The following is a 23,110-nucleotide window of genomic DNA, read 5'->3' on the forward strand; positions in this document are numbered from 1 at the left end:
GGCCTTTTAGAGAAACTTTTTTTAAAAAATTGAAGTATAGTTGATTTACAATATTGTGTTGTTTCAGGTATACAGCAAAGTGATTCAGTTATATCTATATATATTTTTTTTCCAGATTATTATCCATTATTGTAGAGAAACTTTTAGGGCCAGCGTAACTAAACTTAATTTGGATAGACCTAATTTGAGTTTTCCGAATAGGCCACATTTCTTCATATGGGTCCTAGTACACATATGCAAATACATAATTCTTCTGAGTTAAAGTTGACACCTTACTTCAGAATGTCCCATGTACTCAAGATACCAAGCTTGTAAATTGCCTCCCCTCATCACCATCCCTACTCATTCAAGATTACCCCCAAGTTACACCACAGTCTTCTCTTTTTCTCTTAACAGTTAGGCCTATTCTGTACTACTATTGCTTTGTTTGCTTCTTAAAATTCAATTCTTGGCTCTCTCTTTCTCGTAATGAAAACTGTGTGCCCCTAAACCCCTTTCCTTTTTGGGGTACCTTGGAAAAACTACCCAGTTCCATTTTTGTAAACCAAAGAAAGAGTTCAGTCCCTAACTGGTAACTATTTATTAGGTACCTACTTATATGCCAGACACTGGGCTAGATCTCAGAAATGGCTGATAAGCATAAAAGCAATGGCTAGAAATATTCCTGTAGCAAGGAAAAGAAAAATCACTGATTTCAATATAAGATTAGATCTCATAAACAGTGCAATTTATCTTGGAAGCTCATAAAAGTACCTAGAAATGCTGTTTATAAACATACTGCTTTTCTTCAAGTATTAATATTTAGGAAAAATAATGTCTTATTCAACCTGTAATTGTTTTTATATTTAGTTTCATCACTGTAATTGATTTTCTAATATTTTTCAGGGTGGTGATGGTTTTTCTATTGTGTAAGTGAAATATAAACTTAGGCTATAATAAACACCAAGCAATCATTATTTGTTAAATTGTTTCCCAGAGAAGATGGTTCCCAAATTCCCAACAACCCACTCACAAATAAACTTTTAAGGTACAAAACACTTGGAAATTGGGGATGGCTTATTTTTTATTTCTATATTTACAATCCTATAGGCTTAAGAAATGGTGCCACTACTAAGATAATATCAATGAATTACTAGTTTAAAATAAAAAATTATTTGGAAGATTGTGAAGCTAATCTTCCATCAGTCTAAGGATTGAGTGTGGGAAATTCTGTAAAGAAGTAAAATTTGGTTTGTGATATAATAATCTCTATTGTATTTACTTTTGACTTCAAGTATAAGATACTAGTCCTAAAAAGGTTTTCACAGACAAGCTGAGTTTCTTTTTATACACTGGTCAATAGGTTAAAAAAACTCCACAAAACAAAACCTGTTCTACAGGCTTCTGCACACATACAGGAAATATTAGAGAAAGTACAGTAGTTTTACATTATATCTAGAGTACAAACCCTTTTAATAGGTTCATTGACACCTTGCTTAAGTTTTCATTTCTGCTAAGTTGTTCTGCCTTAAAGGACTCACTTGAATCAATAACTAAGGGCATCTTTTTTGAGGCTGGCAAACTAGAAACATTGCTTAGAATGATGCAACTTTAAGCAATGACTCACTTTTGCAGCTAACAATATATACTTCCTTCTTACACAGAAGAATGATTACATGCCTTCCATCGATGCCTTTAAAAAAACATATAAAATTAGCATACAATCTCCCAAGTTAAGATTGTACAAATGAAGTTTTTATTGGAATGTGAATATATATTTTAAGAGTTTTTTCTTTTTTCTCTTCTCTATTGTTTACATACATATATGCATCTGGTTAAAATAGTTCTTCAGCAGAACAACAATATTATATAAGAGTTTGGTGCCAGCTATAAGAACAAAATAACTGCCTTATTCCTTAATTTGAAATGTGCATTCATTTTGTATCAAATGGTAAGTTTGATATGTAAATTGTCTAATTTTTATTTTCACTCCAGAACTTTGAAAAAAATCATGTGTCACTTATTGGATCTAACAGAAGCATTCAACATTCAAATTACATATCCCTTTATTTAATGGCATCATTAACATTTCTAATTGAATTATGAGGGAATGCTGTAATTGATAATATCAAACATCACAATGATTATTTTAAATTTACTGAAAATAGATGGAACGAGGTAACTTTTGAATTTTTATTCAGTTGAAAGAGAAACATGAAAAATGGTATCCTGCCACTATTTTATTTTTGGAAACTCTTTGTAAATAAAAACCCATTTCCAAAATAAGATATTCCATGGACACGGAATAGTTGGTAATGATTCAAGTGCCTTAGGCAACAGAGAAGTATTGTTTTGTAGTTGTTTTTTAAAACCTCTCCTAGTAACAGCAGTTTATCATGCACAAAGAAACAAGGTAACAGCACAGTTTAAAATGAAAATATAAGCAATAACTGTAAAACCTCAGCTAAACTAAAGGTTATCATATTAATTCCATCTCTGTGAACCATTATAGGTAACCTGGTTGATACTCACCAAATGTTACAGAAAAGCCCAGGCTCGCCTAAGCAACGAAAAGTAGACACGTGGTGAGGTGCTGAAGACAGCTCTCTCTGGGGCTCAAAGCACTTTAGATGAAGTAGCCTCTATCTTCCATTTAATAGAGGGTGCCTCCTATTACCAAAGCGTGGCAGAGAAGAGTTTCCACAATCCTGTCTTGACTTTCTGTCTCCCTCTTTGAAGAGTAAGTTACCACCGGAAAAAGTTAGCAGAAAATGATCACTGAACACTCACACAGGGCAGCTGTAAATTTCCACTCTCTTTGCTTGCTCTCAGATTCCAAGCCTTGCTTGTCTCTTAATCTGTCACAGGCAGTTCTGTTTCTGGTCAAACCAGCTTGCTTATGCGTTCTCCTCTCCTCCTCTAATGCACTCTTTTAGATACATACCACACAGTCACAGCTCCCTCTTTTTCTTCCTCCTTCCCAATCATGCAATGTCACAAGAATGTGTGTAAAGCAATTAAGTTGAGGCAAATTTAATTCTTGGCCAAAGGAAAAAAAAAGAGTCTAGGTATAAACAAAATTTTTTTCTCATCACATTTTTTCCTTTTAAGTCCTATACTTGTTCATGCATGGTTTTGTCAACAAATCAAATTGGCCTGACCATCTTGTTTAAAAATTGAAATAACAAAGGCATGTTGATAGTGATAATAACAGATTCATTTGCTAATATGTTAGATTCCCAGGGAAGATGCTATTCCCAATCATAATAAGAAAGTGTAGCAAGTAAATACACAGTATTATTAATTTAATCTTGAGATTTTAAAAAGCAAGGGAGGCGGGGGTGGGGGGGTGGGGGGGGCGTTGGCACAATGGATAACGCCTCTGACTACGGATCAGAAGATTTTAAAAAGCAAGGGAGGTGTTAGAATGAGTATTCATAATTTAATTTCAGTGTAATTTTGTGAAAACTTAATTTATTAAAAAATACGGTATATTTTGAAACTTAGAATCAATTTAGTTATAAAAAGGAAATTATAAAGAACATAGAGAAATATTAACTCCAAAACTATTAAATGGAGCAGCTTACACCATTTATGTGCAAACCAAATATAACTATTTGGTGTAGAATGTCTCCCCCTCCCTCCCCACCCCATCACACAAAAGCACTATTTGTCAGGATATGTAATACCTCTTCAATGAGAATTTTAAAAGCTAAAGGTTTCAAAAAACATTTTTTCATTAATATACATGTATAATTATAGAGTAAAATTTCTTAAAATTATGGATCTTTCTGCAAGGTTTGAGGATGAGGAATTAGGTAGAAGGCTGAGTGGGATGGCTAGTGACAGGCTTAGATGGCCTTTATTAGATTCTTTGGAGTTAAAAGGTAAGCTTGGAATACATGCTAGCTCTGTGAGGATGCTAGTCAGAGCCTGCTTTGGGGTTTTCTTTTTTTAATTAATTAACTTATTTTTGGTGTTGGGTCTTTGTTGCTGTGCGCGGGCTTTCTCTAGTTGTGGCGAGCAGGGGCTACTCTTCGCTGCGGTGTGTGGGCTTCTCATTGCTGTAGCTTCTCCTGCTGCACCAGCTCTAGGCGTGCGGCTTCAGTAGTTGTGGCACGCGGGCTCAGTAGTTGTGGCTCAATGGGCTCTAGAGCACAGGCTCAGTAGTTGTGGTGCACAGGCTTAGTTGCTCCGTGGCACGTGGGATCTTCCCGGACCAAAGATCGAACCCGTGTCCCCTGCATCAGCAGGTGGATTCTTAACCACTGAGCCACCAGGGAAGTCCTCTGTTCCAGTTCTTTAGTGCCAAAGACTTTTAGGTTCTCTGTCTCCCACTATGTTTCCACTCAAAAGTCTTGTGCTCTTCTAACAGATCTCCCAATTATAGAGCTGACAGAAATAGTTGTTAGACCTATTATTACTTTATTTAATCTTACTCTCTGCAGAACTAAAATATCTCTAAGAATATGAGCTTAAATTAATTGAAAGGTAATTATTTGTACTTAGCTGTTTATCCTTATGAAAAATAAGTGAATAAATCTTGGCTTTATTACTTAATCTATATATCATATATATTAAATATATATTTCTTAACTTATATATACTTATTTTAAAATATATTTCTTTATCTGGCTTATTTAAAGTACAGTTTAGAAATTTAAATATGTTACAAGGAAATTTTAACACCTAAAAATTAGGCATCAAGAAGACTAGGGCTTCCCTGGTGGTGCAGTGCTTGAGAATCCACCTGCCAATGCAGGGGACACGGGTTCGATCCTTGGTCCGGGAAGATCCCACGTGCCACGGAGCAACTAAGTCCGTGCGCCACAACTACTGAGCCTGTGCTCTAGAGCCCGTGAGTCACAACTACTGAGCCTGCATGCTGCAACTACTGAAGCCCATGCACCTAGAGCCCATGCTCCGCAACAAGAGAAGCCACCACAGTAAGAAGCCTGCGCACCACAACGAAGAGCAGCCCCTGCTCACCGCAAGTAGAGAAAGCCCGTGTGCAGCAACGAAGACCCAACACAGCCAAAAATAAATAAATAAATAAATAAATAAATAAAAGAAGCTTAGAGATTAGTCTGCTGTTTGTTACTTCAAATTAGTAGTTCTGTAAATCTGGAATCTTATTTCCTATTTTTAAAGAAACAATAAATGGAAATTATCCCCAAACCCTAAAGGGTATTAAGAGCCTACTATCTTCTTAAGATTATACTCAAAGAGTTCTGGTATAACTGAAGAAGTTCAGAATTTGTAAGCGTAGAACTTAGAATAACTATAAGGCTGATTTTTCAAAAGTCACTTTAAAATTAGACTTTATATCAATCTGTGATGGAGTCTAAGGCACAAAATAAAGACAAGGCATTTAATACAAAATTAAACAGATTGTCTGCATATGAATGTATGTTTACATTTGATTCCTACTAAATACCATTTTTTAAGATGCATACAAAAAAATCACAAAAAGTGACCTTATATTAGGCCACAAAGACATCAGTAAATTTTCAAAGGAGAAATAGTGCAAACTTCATTCTGTAAATACAACACAATAAAACTAGAAGTTATTTTTAAATTTTTCAGAAGATAAGCAAACTGTTCTTTAAAAATACCCTATTAATACATGAAAATTAAAAAAGAACATTCTTTCAAAAATTATTTGGACAGAGAATTAAAAGTACAATTATAGGGACTTCTGTTTCAGACTATGATGGAGTAACAGGGACTAGATTTACTCTTCTATCTTACATAATTAAAAAACTGGACAGAATTAATAAAACAATGGTTTTCAGACACTGGACACCAGGCAGCTCAGCCCAGTAATCCCTAAGAGAAAGGAAACAAACAAAGGTAAGCTTCACAATTGTCCCAGTTTGCAGAGCAGAAAGGGGAACCCAAGCAGAGCATGGCAGTCTCCCTGAGTTCAAAAGACAGAGTTGATAATTCAAGAAGGCCAATGTGGCTAAAATTCACAGGGCAAAATACCAGAGAGGGAGAGCTGCAAAGAGAGCCCCAGAGATCTGCAAAAAGTTCCCTCAAATCTTCACTGAGAACTGATCAGTGCACATCCATGAGAAAACTCTCCAAGGCCAAGGAAAGAACCACTGGAAAGAAGCAGGCTGAAGAATTCCCACTACACACACAGGCTGAGAATAAATAGGTCATGTTCCCAACAGTCAGAATAAAGAAATCTCATAATAAATGGGAGATTGGGCTGAGAACTCAGAAAAATATTGCCTCAGTAGCAGGACCAAATTAGTCCTAAAGGTTGTTCTGGTTCCCCCCAATTGAGGTTACAAGTGAGCTTGAAAGGATCAAATTGTTTCCAAATAACTTAAGTGTATCCTAGAGAAGGATTAAAAATTTTTAGAAATCTAGCACACTACAACATAGAATCCACATGTTTAGCATCCAGTCAAAAAGTACCAGGCATGCCAAAAGCAGGAAAACACATGCATAATAAGGAGAAAAACTTATCAATAGGAAATAGCTCAGAAATGACACAAGTAACAGCATTAGTACAAAAAGACATTAAAACAGCTATTACAAATATACTCCATAAGTTTAAGAAAGTATAAAAAAGCATAAGTATTGTTAAGGAGAGCCCTGGAATATATTAAAAAGACACAAATCAAATTTCTAAATATTAAAACCACAATTTCTGAGATAAAAATTACACCAAATAGGATGAACAGATAAGACACTGCAGAAGAAATAATTAGTAAACTTGAAGACAAAACAGAAGTTATCAAAATGAAACACTGAGGGCTTCCCTGGTGGCACAGTGGTTGGGAGTCCGCCTGCCGATGCAGGGGACACGGGTTCGTGCCCTGGTCCGGGAGGGTCCCACATGCCGTGGAGCGGCTGGGCCCGTGGGCCATGGCCGCTGGGCCTGTGCGTCCAGAGCCTGTGCTCCGCGACGCGAGAAGCCACAACAGTGAGAGGTCCGCGTACCGCAAAAAAAAAAAAAAGAAACACTGAGGGAAAAAAAAGACCCAAAAAAAAATTTAACAGAGCATTCCTAACTATGGGAAAACTTCAAACAGCCTAATGTATGCATTGTTTGAGTCCTAAAAGGAGAGCAGAGAAAAGGGGAAACAGAAAACAATGTTTGAAGAAATAATGACCAAAAATTTTCTAAATTTAATGAAAATTAAACTGAGAGAAATGAAAGAAGAAAAATACAAATCTACTACTATAGTCCAAGATATAAATACTCTTCTTTCAATAATTCATAGAAAAAGTAGAAAATCAGTAAGTATATAAAAGACTTGAACAGCACTAAAACTAATTTGATCTGATATATATCAAACATACAAACATGGGAAATATGTTCTCTGATCACATTAGCTTAGAAATCAGTAATAAAAGATATGAGAAATTCCCAAACATTTGGAAACTAAATAGCACACTACTAAATAATCTATTGGTCAAAGAAGAAATAAAAGCAGAAATTAGAAATTATTTTGGGGAATTCCCTGGCAGTCCAGTGGTTAGGACTGGGCACTTTCATTGCCATAGACCCAAGTTCGATCCCTGGTCAGGGAACTAAGATCCTGCAATCCATGCAGCATGGCCAAAAATTGAAAAGGAAAAGAAAAGAAAAGAAATTATTTTTAACTGAATGAAAAGGAAAACCTAACAACAAAATCTGTGGGATGCAGGTAAAGAAGTATTTAGAGAGATATGTTTAACATTAAGCACTTATATTAGAAAAGAAAGCATGCCTCAAGCTAATGACCTCAGCTTCCACCTGAAGAAACTAGAGGCGTTAAGCCCAAAGCAAGCAGAACCAAGCAAATAATAAAGAGCAGAAATCAATAAAGTTAGAAACAGAAAAACAATGAAAAAAATCAATGAAACAGAACCTGATTATTTGAAAAGATCAATAAAATTGCTCAACATCTTACAAGACTGACAAAGAAAAAAAGACAAAAATATCACTATCAGGAATGAAACATTAAACCATAAAAAAGCTATGAGAAAATACTGATATTTATTTGATCTCAGGGTAAGATAGTTTTTTCAGACCAGATCTATTTAAGAATAATGTTTTAATTTGTTAAGCCCTCCCTCCTCTTCCTTTTTAAAAACTGATTCTGGACTTTTCAAAAAACCAAGACAATTCTGTTATAGAAACTTTTGAGAATGTGTTTTGTGGTGTCATTTAACTTGTTCTTCTATCCCCTGTATTTCCTATAAAAAGGAAATTAGCTCTGAAAGCATAATAAAACATAAACATTTTTTACAAGATAAGTTCATAATGAATCACACCAAGAGTCAACAGTCTCATTGTCCCACTATTAGTGATCTATGTTTGATGACTGAGTTAGGGTAATAATAGCACATTTCTTTATTGAAAAGACATTTCCCTTTTTGACTAGCTAGTAGGGTATAGACTGATATTTTTTTCAACCTGCAAATATGCAGTTCTCTCTCAGTGCTTCCTCCAATGATTTTAGTATTCATTGGTGATCCTTCCCTAAATCAATTACTTCACCAGGGTTGCAAACTGGTAATTTTAAAAATTCTGTTCTTTCTATGTATATTGGCTGGCACTGTTTTGTAGAGAAGAGCTTCTCCTCAACTATACTTCTAATTGTTTAATTCTCTTTATTTAATTCTCTTTATTTAATTACCAATTTTGAGAGTAGGAAGCTAGTAATATTCACTTCCAATGGTGGCAAATGAGAGATACGTTTTTTTGGTGGGGGAAGTCTTTCTCTTCTCTTGAATATCACTATAGGTTCACAAATTTTTTATAAATTCAATGTTTCAATCAATTACAGGCATTATTCCTTTTGGTGCTGTCCTCGTAGCCTGGGTTGCCCCCCAAAAGCAGGGTCTGAAGCAAAAGCCTCATGTAATATTATTTTAATAAGAAATCCAATCACAATGAGCAGGAATGAGGAAACATGGGAATAAAACAAAGAAGGAATATGTCAGCCAATATGACGATGCATCATCAAGCTGGCCACCTGTTAAATCTATCAGACTGAAACTCTTAGAAGCTATATGAACTGCATTTCAGGATCACCCCTAGGGTTCGGGGGGGCGAGGGTGGGAAAGGAAGAGGAAGAATTTATCTACTGGTTCTCATCTTGGATTGATCAGAGTCTTTCCCCAAAGGGAACTAACTCCCCTACACTTGAGTTTAACTCCTCTATTCTTCCCGGTTGCACACGTGTGGGTCTGGGCACTGAGTGGACCCCAGAGCAGTGGCCACATGGAAGCCCTGCGACACGTAGCAAAGGGCTTGCAGAATGACAGGAGATGAAGCTATTAGGTTATGCCTGCATGAGGGTTTGCATAGAGGTGAAATGAGACAAGTGAGTCCTAGAGGATCTGCAATGGTATATAAGAGGTATCTAAAACAATTGCTCAAACTTCCACAAATTAGGCCAGCGGGAATCCTTTCAAGATAGCTCCTACATCCTTCTGATACAGTTTCAATAATCCTTGAACTTTCATTGCTTTCTTGTTCAACACAATGGTGCAGGCTCACCTTGTATTTACTTTCTCCCAGATCTGGGCCATTTCTCCAGGGAGAAGTTTTCCAAATGTGAGGAACAGTGCACTTACCCTTGCTCAAAAGTGTTTACTTACTGCATCCAGCTCCAAGATCTCTGTTGGTTTTATGCTTTTTAATCAAATTTGAAGTAGCTCCTTATGGTCTAGCATTCTATGGCTCAATTATAAATTTACTCCCCCACCCACCCAGGACATCTAATAAACAAGGCAAAAGGAACACAGGATACCAGGAATAAATACTCCCACATGAAAAAGGGTAAGTGGGGAAACATTAATCTATAATATGTATGATATTTTGCTGGACAGGAAGAGCAAGCTTCCCTGCCTGGGAATGAGTTCCTTAGCTACCAAACTGGTTGCCCCTTGTTCTAATCTCTCTAATCCCTGGGAGAATCCTCCCTATCAATTGTCCTCCAACGTCACATTTGAGAGGGTCATTGTGGATGGTTCATGACTGACAGCTTTCCTGCTGAAGCCAGTCTACCTGTTTGGGGGCCAGATTTAGGGGTCTGGGAGTTGCCAAGGGATGACAGAACTTTATTTCTCAGGCTTGAATTTCTTTGACAATACAACGGTCTTGGATTATCATTTGGCTTTTAATCACTTTGCCTTTTGTCTTCTACTCATCAAAGCCAAAAACTGTTGAATCTGTTGTGATTTTTGTCTCTAACCAGCTTCCTTGGTCTGCCCATTACTCAAGCCCCCAGGTTAAAATGCTTCCTTCTTGGTCTCTTCTTCCAATAAAATGGGAGAACTTCCCCTTACACCCAGGCTGCATCCTATTAGATTGCTCTGTATTCCGGGGTTGACTGCCCCACAAGGCAGAAGTAGAAAAAGATGCTTGGGTTTTCAGGCTTCTCCTAGATTTTAATCATATCTTTCTCACACTTTGTGCCTCCCTACTTTTGCTCAAACTAATTTAGCTCATGGCTGTGATCACACTGGAGAGACAAATACACGGGCATAATGCTTAGGAAGTTCTTAGGCTCTCAGGTTCTGTATATGCCTTTTTAGTTATCCTTTTCCATATGAGCTCATTATCTCTTACTCAGAATCCTTTGGCTCAAATTCTACCCAGGTGGAGCTCTGCAAAATCACATGTTGCTCCACTTGAATGATTATGATTCATTTCATTAACCTGTGACTTTGCTTATTTACAATATCATTATCATGAGGAGGGTGGCTTAAAATCTGGCAACTGGAAGTGATGTCTGGAAGGTCTTAAATAGACTTTCTCCCCCTCACCCGCCTTTTTTTTCTATTTTACTCATATCATTGGGTCATTCAGCATTTTTTATTGCAAGAAGGCAGAAATTTTATAGCCTCCTTTTACCCTTACCTTGCGTGCATTTTCTTAAAGACCTCTTAGCCTAGTACACTCATTTATTAAATAAATTCCTATTTATCACTTCTATCCATCACTCCACTTCCCATGGTCCACTTCGATATTTAACTCCCTATAGAAAGGGGTCAGCCTCTATTTCCCCCACATTCTTCTCTCCTGATCAATAACACTGTAGTTACCTAAATAGATAATAAAGTTTGTTTTTGTGTTTGCTTTAATTATACTTCTAAGGTTGGTGAGGGTAAAATAAAACAAGAACTCTAGTACTTTAACACAGAGTGTAAATTAACATAACTTTTTCCTGTAGGGATATTAACAATAAGTTGCAAAAGGCTTAAAATATTCATATTCCTTTTTATTTAGTAATTCAATGTCTACAAATTTATTCTAAGAATAAGTATGCAAGGAAGAATATACAGGGATATTTATTACACTACTTATAGCAAAAGAAACCCAAAACTAAAGTCCAAAGTATGTGATTGATTATAATCATTGGGTTCCATGTGGCATGGGCATTGGCCAACCAAAGCAGATGTCCAAACAACTAGCATAGTTGCAGGCCATTCAGCATGCCTACTGAATATTGAGCAGGGTTCATTCATTAATACAGAATAACACGGTCAAGTTGTTTAAGAACATTTAAAGAAATGGGGATATATTAATTGCATAATATCAAGTTTAAAAATTCTAAGATGCTAAACTTAGTAAAGAATATGAGCCCCCAATTTTTGCTCTATTTTTTACATAAATTTTTCCTTCTATTTGGACATGGAAACAATACCAAAGGTTAACATTAGTTGGAACACCAGTGGTTACATTCATACATTCTTGTGTTTTCCAAATGTTCTAAAATTAACATGTACAGTCAGTTTTGCTACAAAATGAGGTAAGTGTTCCTAAAAATCTCCATGTTATGCAATATCATGCAATAAGAACCACAGGAATTGTGGGGAAAACCGGGTTGGAGCTCAATACTCAAAAATTTCATCAGAGACATATTTTTTCTCTTAAAGTAGGGACCTAATAAAAATAGTAGCACACTTTTACACATGTTAAGTGGTTTAAAAAAATACATAAATACCACAATAAATATGGTACTTTTCCTTGAAAAAGACCTGACATTTTGCTTATGGCGGTGGATGTTAGGAGACTTATAGCTTGTGAATTATTTCAAAATAGTGGAAATAGGATTATCTGAAATCAGCTGGAGAGTTGTAACACCAAACATGGATGGATGTGACTCATATAACATGTGGTACACAGAGACAGCTGGTACATGCTTGAGGTGTGTGCATGTCTATGTTTTGTGCATTGCTCCATGGTTTATGTTTTGTGCATTTCTCCATGGCTTGGTTCAGCTGGGTGGTTTTCTGCATTTGTAACACTGTACAAAAGCAAATGAGAAATCTGCATTATGCTCAAATGTTTCCTAATATATCAATCATACTGGAACAAATTTGTGTTTTCAAAACAAGTGTTAAAAGCAGAAATGACCCTTTTACCACTGTAAAATATATGTATATGTTGAGTATGCTAACAAGTACTGTGAACCTATTGTTGTAATTTTGCTAATTTGGGTAACTACAGATTTTTTTTTTTTAAGTGGTATTTACCTCTTACTCTCGCTGTTTTGTTTTTCTTTTTTAAACATCTTTATTGGAGTATAATTGCTTTACAGTGTTGTTTTAGTTTCTGCTGTATAACAAAGTGAATCAGCTATATGCATATGTATATCCCCATATCCTCTCCCTCTTTCGTCTCCCTCCCACCCTCCTTATCCCACCCCTCTAGGTAGCTGCAAAGCACCAAGCTGATCTCCCTGTGCCATGCAGCTGCTTTCCACTAGCTATCTATTTTACATCTGGTAGTGTATATATGTCAATGTTACACTCTTACTTCGTCCCAGCTTACCCTTCCCCTCCCCATGTCCTCAAGTCCATTCTCTATGTCTGGTCTTTATTCCTGTCCTGCCCCTAGGTTCACGAGAACCATTTTTTTTTTTTTTTTTAGATTCCATATATATGTGTTAGCATACGGTATTTGTTTTTCTCTTTCTGACTTACTTCACTCTGTATGACAGACTCTAGGTCCATCCACCTCACTACAAATAACTCAATTTTGTTTCTTTTTATGGCTGAGTAATATTCCATTGTATATATGTGCCACATCTTCTTTAGCCATTCATCTGTCGATGGACACTTAGGTTGCTTCCATTCACTGTTTTTTTCTCCTCACTTCTCATCTATGCTTTTGTTTCTCTATTTTTCTCTCTTCCTAAAGATTACAGTATAGGTACAAAATACCACAGCTACAACTTCAGGTAGCCCAGGAATAACATTTGACTTTTCTTCAATAGTCTTATGCCAAAAAGGAAGACCCAAAGCAAAGAATCTATTTATTATCTTAGGAGTTTGTCATGCTATCCATGTACCATAGATATCTCTAGTTCTTCTCATAATTCCCATTTCAGACAGAATTAACATCGTGGCCCTGGAACTTGCTTAAAGATACTCAAATTGCTTTCATAAAAGCAGAATACAGAAGAAATGCCAGAGGACAAATGCTTTAGAGGTGTCCAAGTTGCACTGAAATAGGGGTTAATTGATAGAATGAAAACACATTTCCAATTGTCCATTAATTGCTAATCCTTGGCCAAATTTGGAAATCTTTAAAAGTTCTTAACTTCAGCAAGATAACAAAGCTTCTTCATTAGTCTGTTTTCTCTCTTATACTAACTCTGCTTCCATCTCCGCCTTCTGCTTTTTTTAGGAAGGAGGAAGCTTGAATTACAAAATTTAGGTGACACCCCTGCCCATTGGCTGTATTTCCAAAATGTCAGAGCAATCTCTCAAAGCTGAGACCATCAATCTTTTTCTCACTTTCTAGCATTACTCTGGCCCCCTACTGGTACTGCACTGCAGTGGCAGCTGCAATATTTGGCCCTCAGCAGTAATATCTACTATGCCAGTCCAAGGAATGACTGCCTTGTTTCCCTAATGCCAAGATAAAATATATCTCTACGTATATCTATTTAGTAATAAATAAATATAGATATATAGTCTCTGAAGGCCTTTATGTGATAAACTATTATGAGACACTCTTCTCATATCAAGTGCCTAGTTTCACAGTCCATAAAATCTTTGAAATTAGGCAGACCCAGATTTGAATGAAAACAGATTGTACGTAAGTAACATATCTTTAAATTGGAGATAACAGTATGTACTCCAGGACTAGTTGTGAGCATCAAGTGAAATAATATACATACATGCCTGACTCAGTTAACTGTTAAATGTTAGACACTGCTCCACTCATAAAAAACAAACAACAACAACAAAAAAACCTCTAGCATATATTAAAAGTACATCATCCAACTTGCAGTTGCTCTATCACTACTCCTGAATGGGGCAGATCCACTGGAGGAGTCACAAGCAGTTTGTAGTCAACCTCACTTACGAAACACTTAGTAGATGCAAAGTGCTATAGTAGGTGCTCCATAGATACTCATAACCCACACACCAACAAGTCACTGACTATGTGTTTAAGGACTTTTAAATTTGTCTTATATACCAACTAGACCAAAAGAATTCCGTTAAAAGAATTTTGAGTGCAGCTTTTTTTTTTTTTTGGCCACACCACGAGGCCTGTGGGATCTTAGTTCCCTGAGCAGGGACTGAACCCGGGCCCTCGGCAGTGAAATCACAGAGTCCTGACCACTGGACCGTCAGGGAATTCCCTGAATGCAGCATTTTTAAAAAGCATAGGATAGGAGTACAGAAACCCTGGAGTTTAGTCTAATTTACTCTAAGCAAAAGACAGAGTTGGGGTGGGGGCAAGGGAAACGGGACCCTTAACCATTTGATCTAAGTAAGAAAATTACAAGAAGTCTCAGAGGTTCCAGAAGCGGTGCAGGGATTCCAGAATATTTGTGAATTTGAGATTAATAGCAAATTATCAAGGAGATGCTCTATAACAATGCTTTATTTTACACTCGATTAATCCACATCTTTCATTCTAACAAACATTTTGAGGGTATTTTCTATGTGACACAAAGTAGTTTTCATAATGGACTTCAATTAATACTGTCCATACTTTCAGGGTTGCTACTAGCTTATATGGTACTTTGGTAAAAGTCAGAAAAAGGGACAGGTGCAGTCAAGCAGGCGCATAGATTAACCAGCAGATAGCACCTTCATACAAAGAACAAGTACCCTTTTCACAGGCAGATGCAGCCCTGCACCAGCCTGGCACATAGTTTGATGTGACAGAAGTGGGGATGTGAGCTGGATTTCAGGTCCCACTCACTTCCCTGGCCAGGAGGCTTTGGGCAGTGGACAAGCCATACAACTAAATGCAATGGCCCTGAACACTTGACAATAGCAAGGCTCTGTTACAACTTGCTTATCACTTCAATGTATAGGATTCATTCGTCCAACCATCTGAGGGAAATCTGCTCTTTGGGGGTACAGAGTAAAATAAGAAATTCATATTTTATTAGGGGATATAAGACATGTACTAAAAATAACTAGAGTGTAAGGCAAAAAGTTATGAATTACAAATGAAAAGACTAATGAAATACCAAAAAATTCAGAAGAGCCAAAAAAAAACATACCTTGAGGAATCACAGAAGGTTTCATAGAAAAGGTGCATTGAATTCAGTTTTGAATGATGGGTATGATTTGGTCACATGGAGATAAGAACACAGTATTAGGAAGTACAAGATATAAATAACAAGCAATAATTTAGCTTATCAGAAGCAAATGCTATGTGAATGACACTAAAAAAAACTGAAAAAAAACAGGTGGGGATCAGATTATGAAGAGCTTTAATACTAGGTTAATGAGTTTAACTGTTAATTTGTGGGCAAAAGGGAGCCATGATGTAATCAAACTCTCTTTCATGAATATGAATGTGGCAGCGTATAAGAAGAATCAAGAAGGCAGAGAAACAGGAGGAGATGAAATTAAAGGCAATTGCACTAGTCTAGGATGGCAATGAAAGTAACTAGGTAGTCTACGTGAGTATCAGAGACAATAGGTTTGGCAACTGAATAAATGTAGATGGTAACTGAGAGAAGAGACAATATGATGAGTTTCCATGCCTGTGTGAAAGAGTAGATGGGTAATATTTTCAAAATAAATAAGGACCAATGAAGGAAAAACAAATTTTTGCAAAATAACCAGTTGCTTGATATGTAACAAGTTTGAGGTGCCAGCAAGACTTCTGGATATAGATGCCTACAGAGGCAGTTGAACACATAGAATAGAACTTGGAGAGAAAACAGAGCCAGAGATATATTGGGGGTCACTCATTCTGCCAGTGCAATATGAGAAACCAAAAAGAAAGCCAAGAACAAACCTTTAAGGAACGTCTATAAGTTGTGATAGAAAAAACTGACTAAAGAAACAGTAGTTAGAGAAGGACAGGAGAACCAGAAAAGTATACTATCACTATGAACAAAAAGGAGAGCATCAAGAATATGAAGTGTGCCACAATATGGAATACTGTAGAGCAGTGATGAGCATCCTGCCTAAACCTGTAATCTAATTTCTAAGGCCCTCTTTCAATTCTTACAAACCAAAGGTATCAGGGGAAATAGGGATATTCAGAGAACCACTTAGGACAAGGAAAAGGACCTTTTAGAATTCATATTCCCCTAAAATCCTAAAGACATAGGCTGATAGAGAAGCCAAAGCCAGGCTGGGATCACCAGAGCATACGGTACTACAGCAAAGCATAAAGTAGGCAGAGGACCCCAAGACAGTCCTTCTGGGAAATTGGTAATATTCATTCTGATCCAGGTAGCATGGCTCAACTGACTTGCCTTGAACACTGGATGAGAGGTTGGAGTAGTAGTCCCTGACACACAACAAATATTCCGGGGCAAAATTAGGATTGTAAGAGGTTAGGGATGAGGTAATGGAGGCATGAGCATATATTACTGTTTCCAAGTGTTTTGATAAGGAACAGAAGGAGAGCTTGAAGGACTAATGAAAGGTATTTTTGTTGCTTGCTTGCTTGCTTTTTTTTTTAAACTCTCAGTAGATTGGGTGGAACAGATATCAGAAAGATGCAAGATAAGAGGATAATTAGTGAGGCAAGAGTCTTAAGCCCACAACAGAAGATGGGATCAAGAACATAAGTGGAAAGTTTAACCCCCAAGAAGAATGATATATATCTTTCTAAAATGAAAAAGGAAGAGAAAGTATGAGTAAAATAAACTGTCCAGGTAAAGAGAAATGAAGTTAGAAAGCACATGATTGCTTCCATTTTCTCAGAAAAGAAGAACTCAAGATCATCTGAGGAGAATAAGAGTGGAGTAATAGAATGTGCATTTGAGCAGAGTGAAAATTGATGTTATCAAAAATCATATAGGGACTTCCCTGGTGGCACAGTGGTTAAGAATCCACCTGCCAATGCAGGGGACATGGGTTCAATCCCTGGTTGGGAAGATCCCACATGTCGCGGAACAACTAAGCCCATGTGCCACAGCCACTGAACCTGTGCTCTAGAGCCCAAGAGCCACAACTACTGAAGCCCGCGCACCTAGAGCCCGTGTTCTGCAACAAGAGAAGCCACTGCAGTGAGAAGCCTGCACACCACAATGAAGAGTAGCCCCCACTTGCTGCAACTAGAGAAAGCCTGAGCACAGCAATGAAGACGCAACACAGCCAAAACCAAAATAAATTAAATAAATAAATAAATAAAAAGGAAATAAAAAGAATCCGCCTGCCAATGCAGAGGACACGGGTTCAATCCCTGGTCGGGAAGATCCCACATGCTGCTGAGCAACTAAGCCCGTGCACCACAACTACTGAGCCTGCGCTCTAGAGCCTGTGAGCCACAACTACTGAAGCCCGAGCACCTAGAGCCCATGCTCCGCAACCACAACAAGAGAAGCCACCGCAATGAGAAGCCTGTGCACCACAAATGAAGAGTAGCTCCCACTCGCTGCAACTAGAGAAAGCCTGCACAGCAATGAAGACCCGACAGAGACAAAAATGAATAAATAAATAAGTTAATTTTTAAAAAAAAGAAATGAAGGGGTACCAAAATAAATAAATAAATAATAATTTTTAAAAATCATATAAATGTAGTAAGAAGAAAAGCTAAAGGCTATAACTTGCATACATCAAATTCTAAGCTCAATAGTTACAATTCCACTTACAATAGCACCACAAACAATAACCAGGTGAAATACGTGCTATGGTATTCCTCCAACTTCCCAATTCAAGGAATAACAAAGAATGAGGTAAGAAAGAAGTCATGGAATCCTCAGATACAATATATCAATACAATATCATCATAACCAACAAAAATGGGCTTAGTGCTGTAACCATAGACAGATGGTAATGACTCTCTTATTTCCCTGCCCTTCTTTGCTGGATCTATTTTCTGTTTTTTTCCACAGTTGACACTTGTATGAAAAGTTCTTCCTTGAATCAATTAAGAACACAACATAGCTTTTAATGAAAGAACAACTCTCATCCTATCAAGAACTGACACATGTTCGTTCTCTTTTTATAAAGTACGTCATCTTCCAATTTTCTGAGTTTTTACAAACTTTCACTTTGCTACAAATTATTGAAATCAGAGCTATACAAAAAATTTTATGTTGGAAAATCATATTACTTCTGTTATAACTCTTTAAAAGTACAATTTGTAAGCTGGTGCTCTAGAATCAAGAAGGAAAACAGGATCTAAAAAGAACACAGAAAGGACAAAGAGAGAATTAGGTTGAATAAAGGACAGAAGACCTTGAGTTATAAATTATTCAGTTTAAAATGTCCTGGGAAGGAGAAGCGGGAGGAGGCGTTGGCGACGGCACTAGGGGGGCGCGGGGGTGGGGTGGGGTGCGAGAGTGAGTGAGTGGCTGAGTGAGTTTATCCCTATGGGTGGTGAGAGGCCTGGGGCCTACCTCCGAGGAGCGGGGTCGCAGCGCCAGCTAGCAACGGGCCCCCTCCCGGGCCCCGGCCCTGCATCGGCTCAGTTGTGAGGAGGAGGGGAAGCGAGCGTCCGGCCCCAGCCATGGAGGGCATGGACGTGAACCTGGACCCCGAGTTGATGCAGAAGTTCAGCTGCCTGGGCACCACCGACAAGGACGTGCTCATCTCCGAGTTTCAGCGGTTGCTCGGCTTCCAGTTCAACCCGGCCGTCTGCGCCCTCTTCAAGGACATGACCAACTGGAACCTACAAGCAGCAATTGGCGCCTATTACGACTTTGAGAGCCCAAACATCAGTGTGCCCTCTATGTCCTTTGTTGAAGATGTCACCATAGGAGAAGGGGAGTTGATACCTCCTGATACTCAATTTATAAAAACATGGCAGATCCAAAATTCTGGGGCAGAGGCTTGGCCTCCAGGGGTTTGTTTTAAATATGTCAGGGAAGACCAGTTTGGACATGTGAACATGGTAATGGTGAGATCGCTAGAGCCCCAAGTGATTGCAGATGTCAGCGTCCAGATGTGCAGCCCCAGCAGAGCAGGAATGTATCAGGGACAGTGACAGATGTGCACTGCTACAGGACTCTACTATGTAGATGTCATCTGGGTCATTCTCAGTGTGGAGGTGGGTGGACTTTTAGGAGTAACACAGCAGCTGTCATCTTTTGAAACGGAGTTCAACACACAGCCACATCACAGGGTAGCAGAAACTTCAACCCGTTTGCCTCTCCCCAAAAGAACCAACAATCAGATGAAAACAACTTAAAAGACCCTGGGGGTTCCAGGTTCGACTCGATCAGCAAAAACACATGGCCTCCCGCTCCTGACCAAACCGAGCAAGATGAGAACAGACTCTCACAGAACTCTGTAAATCTCTCCCGCAGCAGTCACGCAAACAACTTATCAGTAGTGACTTACAGTAAGGAATCTCCTCTACCCTAGGAGATGGCCATGAGAGAGCTCTGTCTGCCAGCATCTCACCTGGATTCTAGCACACTTGCTATTACATGAGATCTTGGGGGCTAGAATTTCAAATAGCGAATAGCCTTTTCTGAAGTCTTTAATGAAAGGAAAGTCACTCAGCCAACATCCTTCATCTCATTGTAGGACTTTAAATAATATGTTTTCATTCACAAAAAAATAATAATAAAATAAAATGTCATGGGAAACTAGTCTCAAATGATCTCTTTCTACATTTTGAAGATTGTTGCTAATGGAAAGTACTTTTTGACAAGATATTTAATTTTCAGACTCAAACAAAGACATTGACAGCAAACAACACATAGAATTATAATAAAACATATCCACTGAATGGAAAAATCTCTATGGAATTAGTTCAGTAACTACAGTTGGATTTCATTATCTTTATAAAACACATTTTACCATAACTCTGAAGACTTATAAAACATGATCTAGAATAGGAGAAATGATTATAATCTATTGATAACTACTGACCACAGAAAAATACCTTTAATAAATGCAAACACAGAATGGTATCTCGTTTTACAAATAAAATACGAACTAGTGTACTTTTCTTGCTATATTAATTCTTTAAAAATATATCTTTTAGGGCTTCCCTGGTGGCACAGTGGTTGAGAGTCTGCCTGCAGATGCAGGGGACACGGGTTCGTGCCCTGGTCCGGGAGGATCCCACATGCCGCAGAGCGGCTGGGCCCGTGAGCCATGGCCGCTGAGCCTGTGCATCTGGAGCCTGTGCTCCGCAACGGGAGAGGCCACAGCAGTGAGAGGCCCGCGTACCGCAAAAAAAAAAAAAAAAAGCAATTTAACAATCATCTTCTCACACTTGAACAAGACCCTTGTAGACTCAGTATTCATCACAAATGAATTATCAAGGCATTTCTTCCAAACAAATTCAGCATTTTCTGCAAAAACAAAAATTCTTGTGCCAACTACTAAAAGACCGACAATTTCTCCATCTCAATACAAAATCAAAAATACAGATGAAAAGTTTTCACCTTAGTAAAAGAAGCATAACTGTTATAAGAAACAGAACCAGTCTTCCTAAGAAATAGAAGAAAGATTTTTTAAAATATAAACTATCATTGGCAAGAATGTGGTGAGACAAAATCTCATATGCTGCTGTGTAGAATAAAATCACTAAGAATATATCTAGAAAACAATTTATCAGAATATTCATGCTTTTTAACAGACTATTTCTACTAACAGAAAGCTATCCTGAGAAAATAATCAGAGATATGGCCAGATAGTCAATGATGTTATCGTAATGTTATTTATAATAGGAAAGCCTGGAATGTTTACAAAAAGAAATGGCTGAATAAATTATGCTATGCTACCATCTTATAATAGAATTTAATAGAGGTGTCAAAATAATATTTTTAAGTGTCATATATTCATATAAGAAAAATATGTTAATAAAAATAAAAAATAGAATAAATATGAGTATTTCAAATTCACTTTTATTTTATTTATTTATTTTTTAAATGTGAGCAGTTTATTAGTGTTGCTTTGAAACACTATCCATCCCTTTGATTCACTCATCTGACACAGCTGATTACCCCCTCGGTTTTTTTTTTGTTTTTTTAATTTATTTTGGCTGTGCTCGTTCTTTTTTTTTTAATTAATTTTTTTGGCTGCGTTGGGTCTTCGTTGCTGCACACGGGCTTTCTCTAGTTGTGGCGAGTGGGGGCTACTCTTCTGGCGGTGTGCAGGCTTCTCATTGTGGTGGCTTCTCTTGTTGCGGAGCACGGGCTTTAGGCGTGAGGGCTTCAGTAGCTGTGGCACGTGGGTTCAGTAATTGTGGCACGTGGGCTCTAGAGAGCAGCCTCAGTAGTTGTGCCACACGGGCTTAGTTGCTCCATGGCATGTGGGATCTTCCTGGACCAGGGCTCGAACCCATGTCCCCTGCAGTGGGAGGGTGGAGTCCTACCCACTGGACCACCAGGGAAGTCCCTCAAATTCACTTTTAAATTATATACATACACACAACCATTTGTGTGTCCATACACACATATAATTTTACATAGATAAAATTAGAAGGAAGTACAATGAAATTTTAGAAGTAATTTTCTTTGGGTGTTAGGATTGATTACTTTTTCTTCTTTTATTCTTTTCTGTAATGATCAGAAGCGAGATGAGGAAGGGAATGTCATCATTTGCAAAGCATAGCAATAAGACACACATGCTGTGCCGCTATTGTGGCTCTAAGGCCTACCACCGACATAAGTCAATCTGTGGCAAATGTGGCTACCCTCCCAAGTGCAAGAGAAAGTATAACTGGAGTGCCAAGGTTAAAAGACGAAATGCCACTGGCACCGGTTGAATAAAGCACCTAAAAATTGTATACAGTAGATTCAGGCATGAATTCCCTGAAGAACATCACCTAATCCCAAAAGAGCAGCTGTTGTAGCATCCAATTCATCCTTAAGGGTTTCAGTAATTAGTCACTCAACAAATGTTTAAAAAGAAAAAAATCAAGTTTTCAACCATAGCATTCATAAGTGGAAAAAAATGTTTCTTTTTTTAAAAGCAGCAGCTACGTTTCTCTATAAACAGGCATTTTTAATTTTTTTGACACAAGAAATAGGCATTTTTTAAAATGTAGGCTCTGATATATATAATGTATACACTCTACACTGTTGTATTCTATGACTATGGTGAACTCTGCATACCCCTGAGTTTCCATTATAACCCCATGTTGAGGAAAGTTATGAGTGAAAAGGAAAGGAATAAGTTTGCTGTTGTCCTGATTTTTACTTCGTAACTGACAACTTTAATGACACTAGAACATAAGCTAATGTGAAGGAAGGGAACGTTTGTGTTTTGTTCACTGCTTTATCCTCAGCAAATATGTGTGAATAAATCTCCAATTGATTTTTTAAAATTATGAATCACATTCCTGTTCTACTATATTCTTTGTCTTGAATAAAAAAGTAAGACAAAGAGGAAGTGCTGACTTTTAAGTGATGAGTTGGGGAACCCATTAAAAACAAATTAGTTCTGGTTTTGTTTTTTTATTCCTGCCCGTACAAAGGGGATGATGCTTTCTCTCTAGAGAAGCTTATCTCAGGTTACTCTGAAGTGTTCTACTTTAGTACTAACTTTCTTCATAAATTGTATCCTGCTACTCTGATTAAATCATCTCGCCATCTCTTTTATTTTTCCTGTATCTTTTTTCTCTGTGTATGGCCTTCCATGCACAGTTGACCCTTGAACAACTTGAGGTTTAGGGGTACCAACCACCAACAGTCAAAAATCTATGTTTAACTTTACAATCAGCTTTCCATAACTGTGGTAACCACATCTGTGGATTCAACCAATTGCAGATCATGTA

General features: G+C 37.7%; 1 protein-coding gene and 2 pseudogenes across 8 annotated transcripts in view; 2 read left to right on the forward strand and 1 right to left on the reverse strand.

Moving 5' to 3' along the window:
* CAB39L (calcium binding protein 39 like) overlaps positions 1 to 23,110 on the reverse strand; it is a 110,124-nt gene that overhangs the window by 70,169 nt on the left and 16,845 nt on the right. Inside the window, exon 1 of one of the 8 annotated variants that reach the window (XM_022574817.2) lies at positions 2,512 to 2,964. The exons of the other annotated variants lie outside the window; for them this stretch is intronic. The gene's annotated coding sequence lies outside the window, so the exon portion shown is untranslated. Of the gene's footprint in view, positions 1 to 2,511; positions 2,965 to 23,110 lie in introns of those variants that run through there. 8 annotated transcript variants of the gene reach the window in all.
* LOC111175311 (protein ILRUN pseudogene) lies at positions 18,546 to 19,924 on the forward strand (annotated as a pseudogene).
* LOC149746864 (large ribosomal subunit protein eL37-like) lies at positions 21,050 to 22,412 on the forward strand (annotated as a pseudogene).

Source organism: Delphinapterus leucas, chromosome 18 (assembly GCF_059928025.1).
Source record: "Delphinapterus leucas isolate spDelLeu-1000000601 "Yukka" chromosome 18, BTC_Dleu_Yukka2, whole genome shotgun sequence".
NCBI lineage: Eukaryota > Metazoa > Chordata > Mammalia > Artiodactyla > Monodontidae > Delphinapterus > Delphinapterus leucas.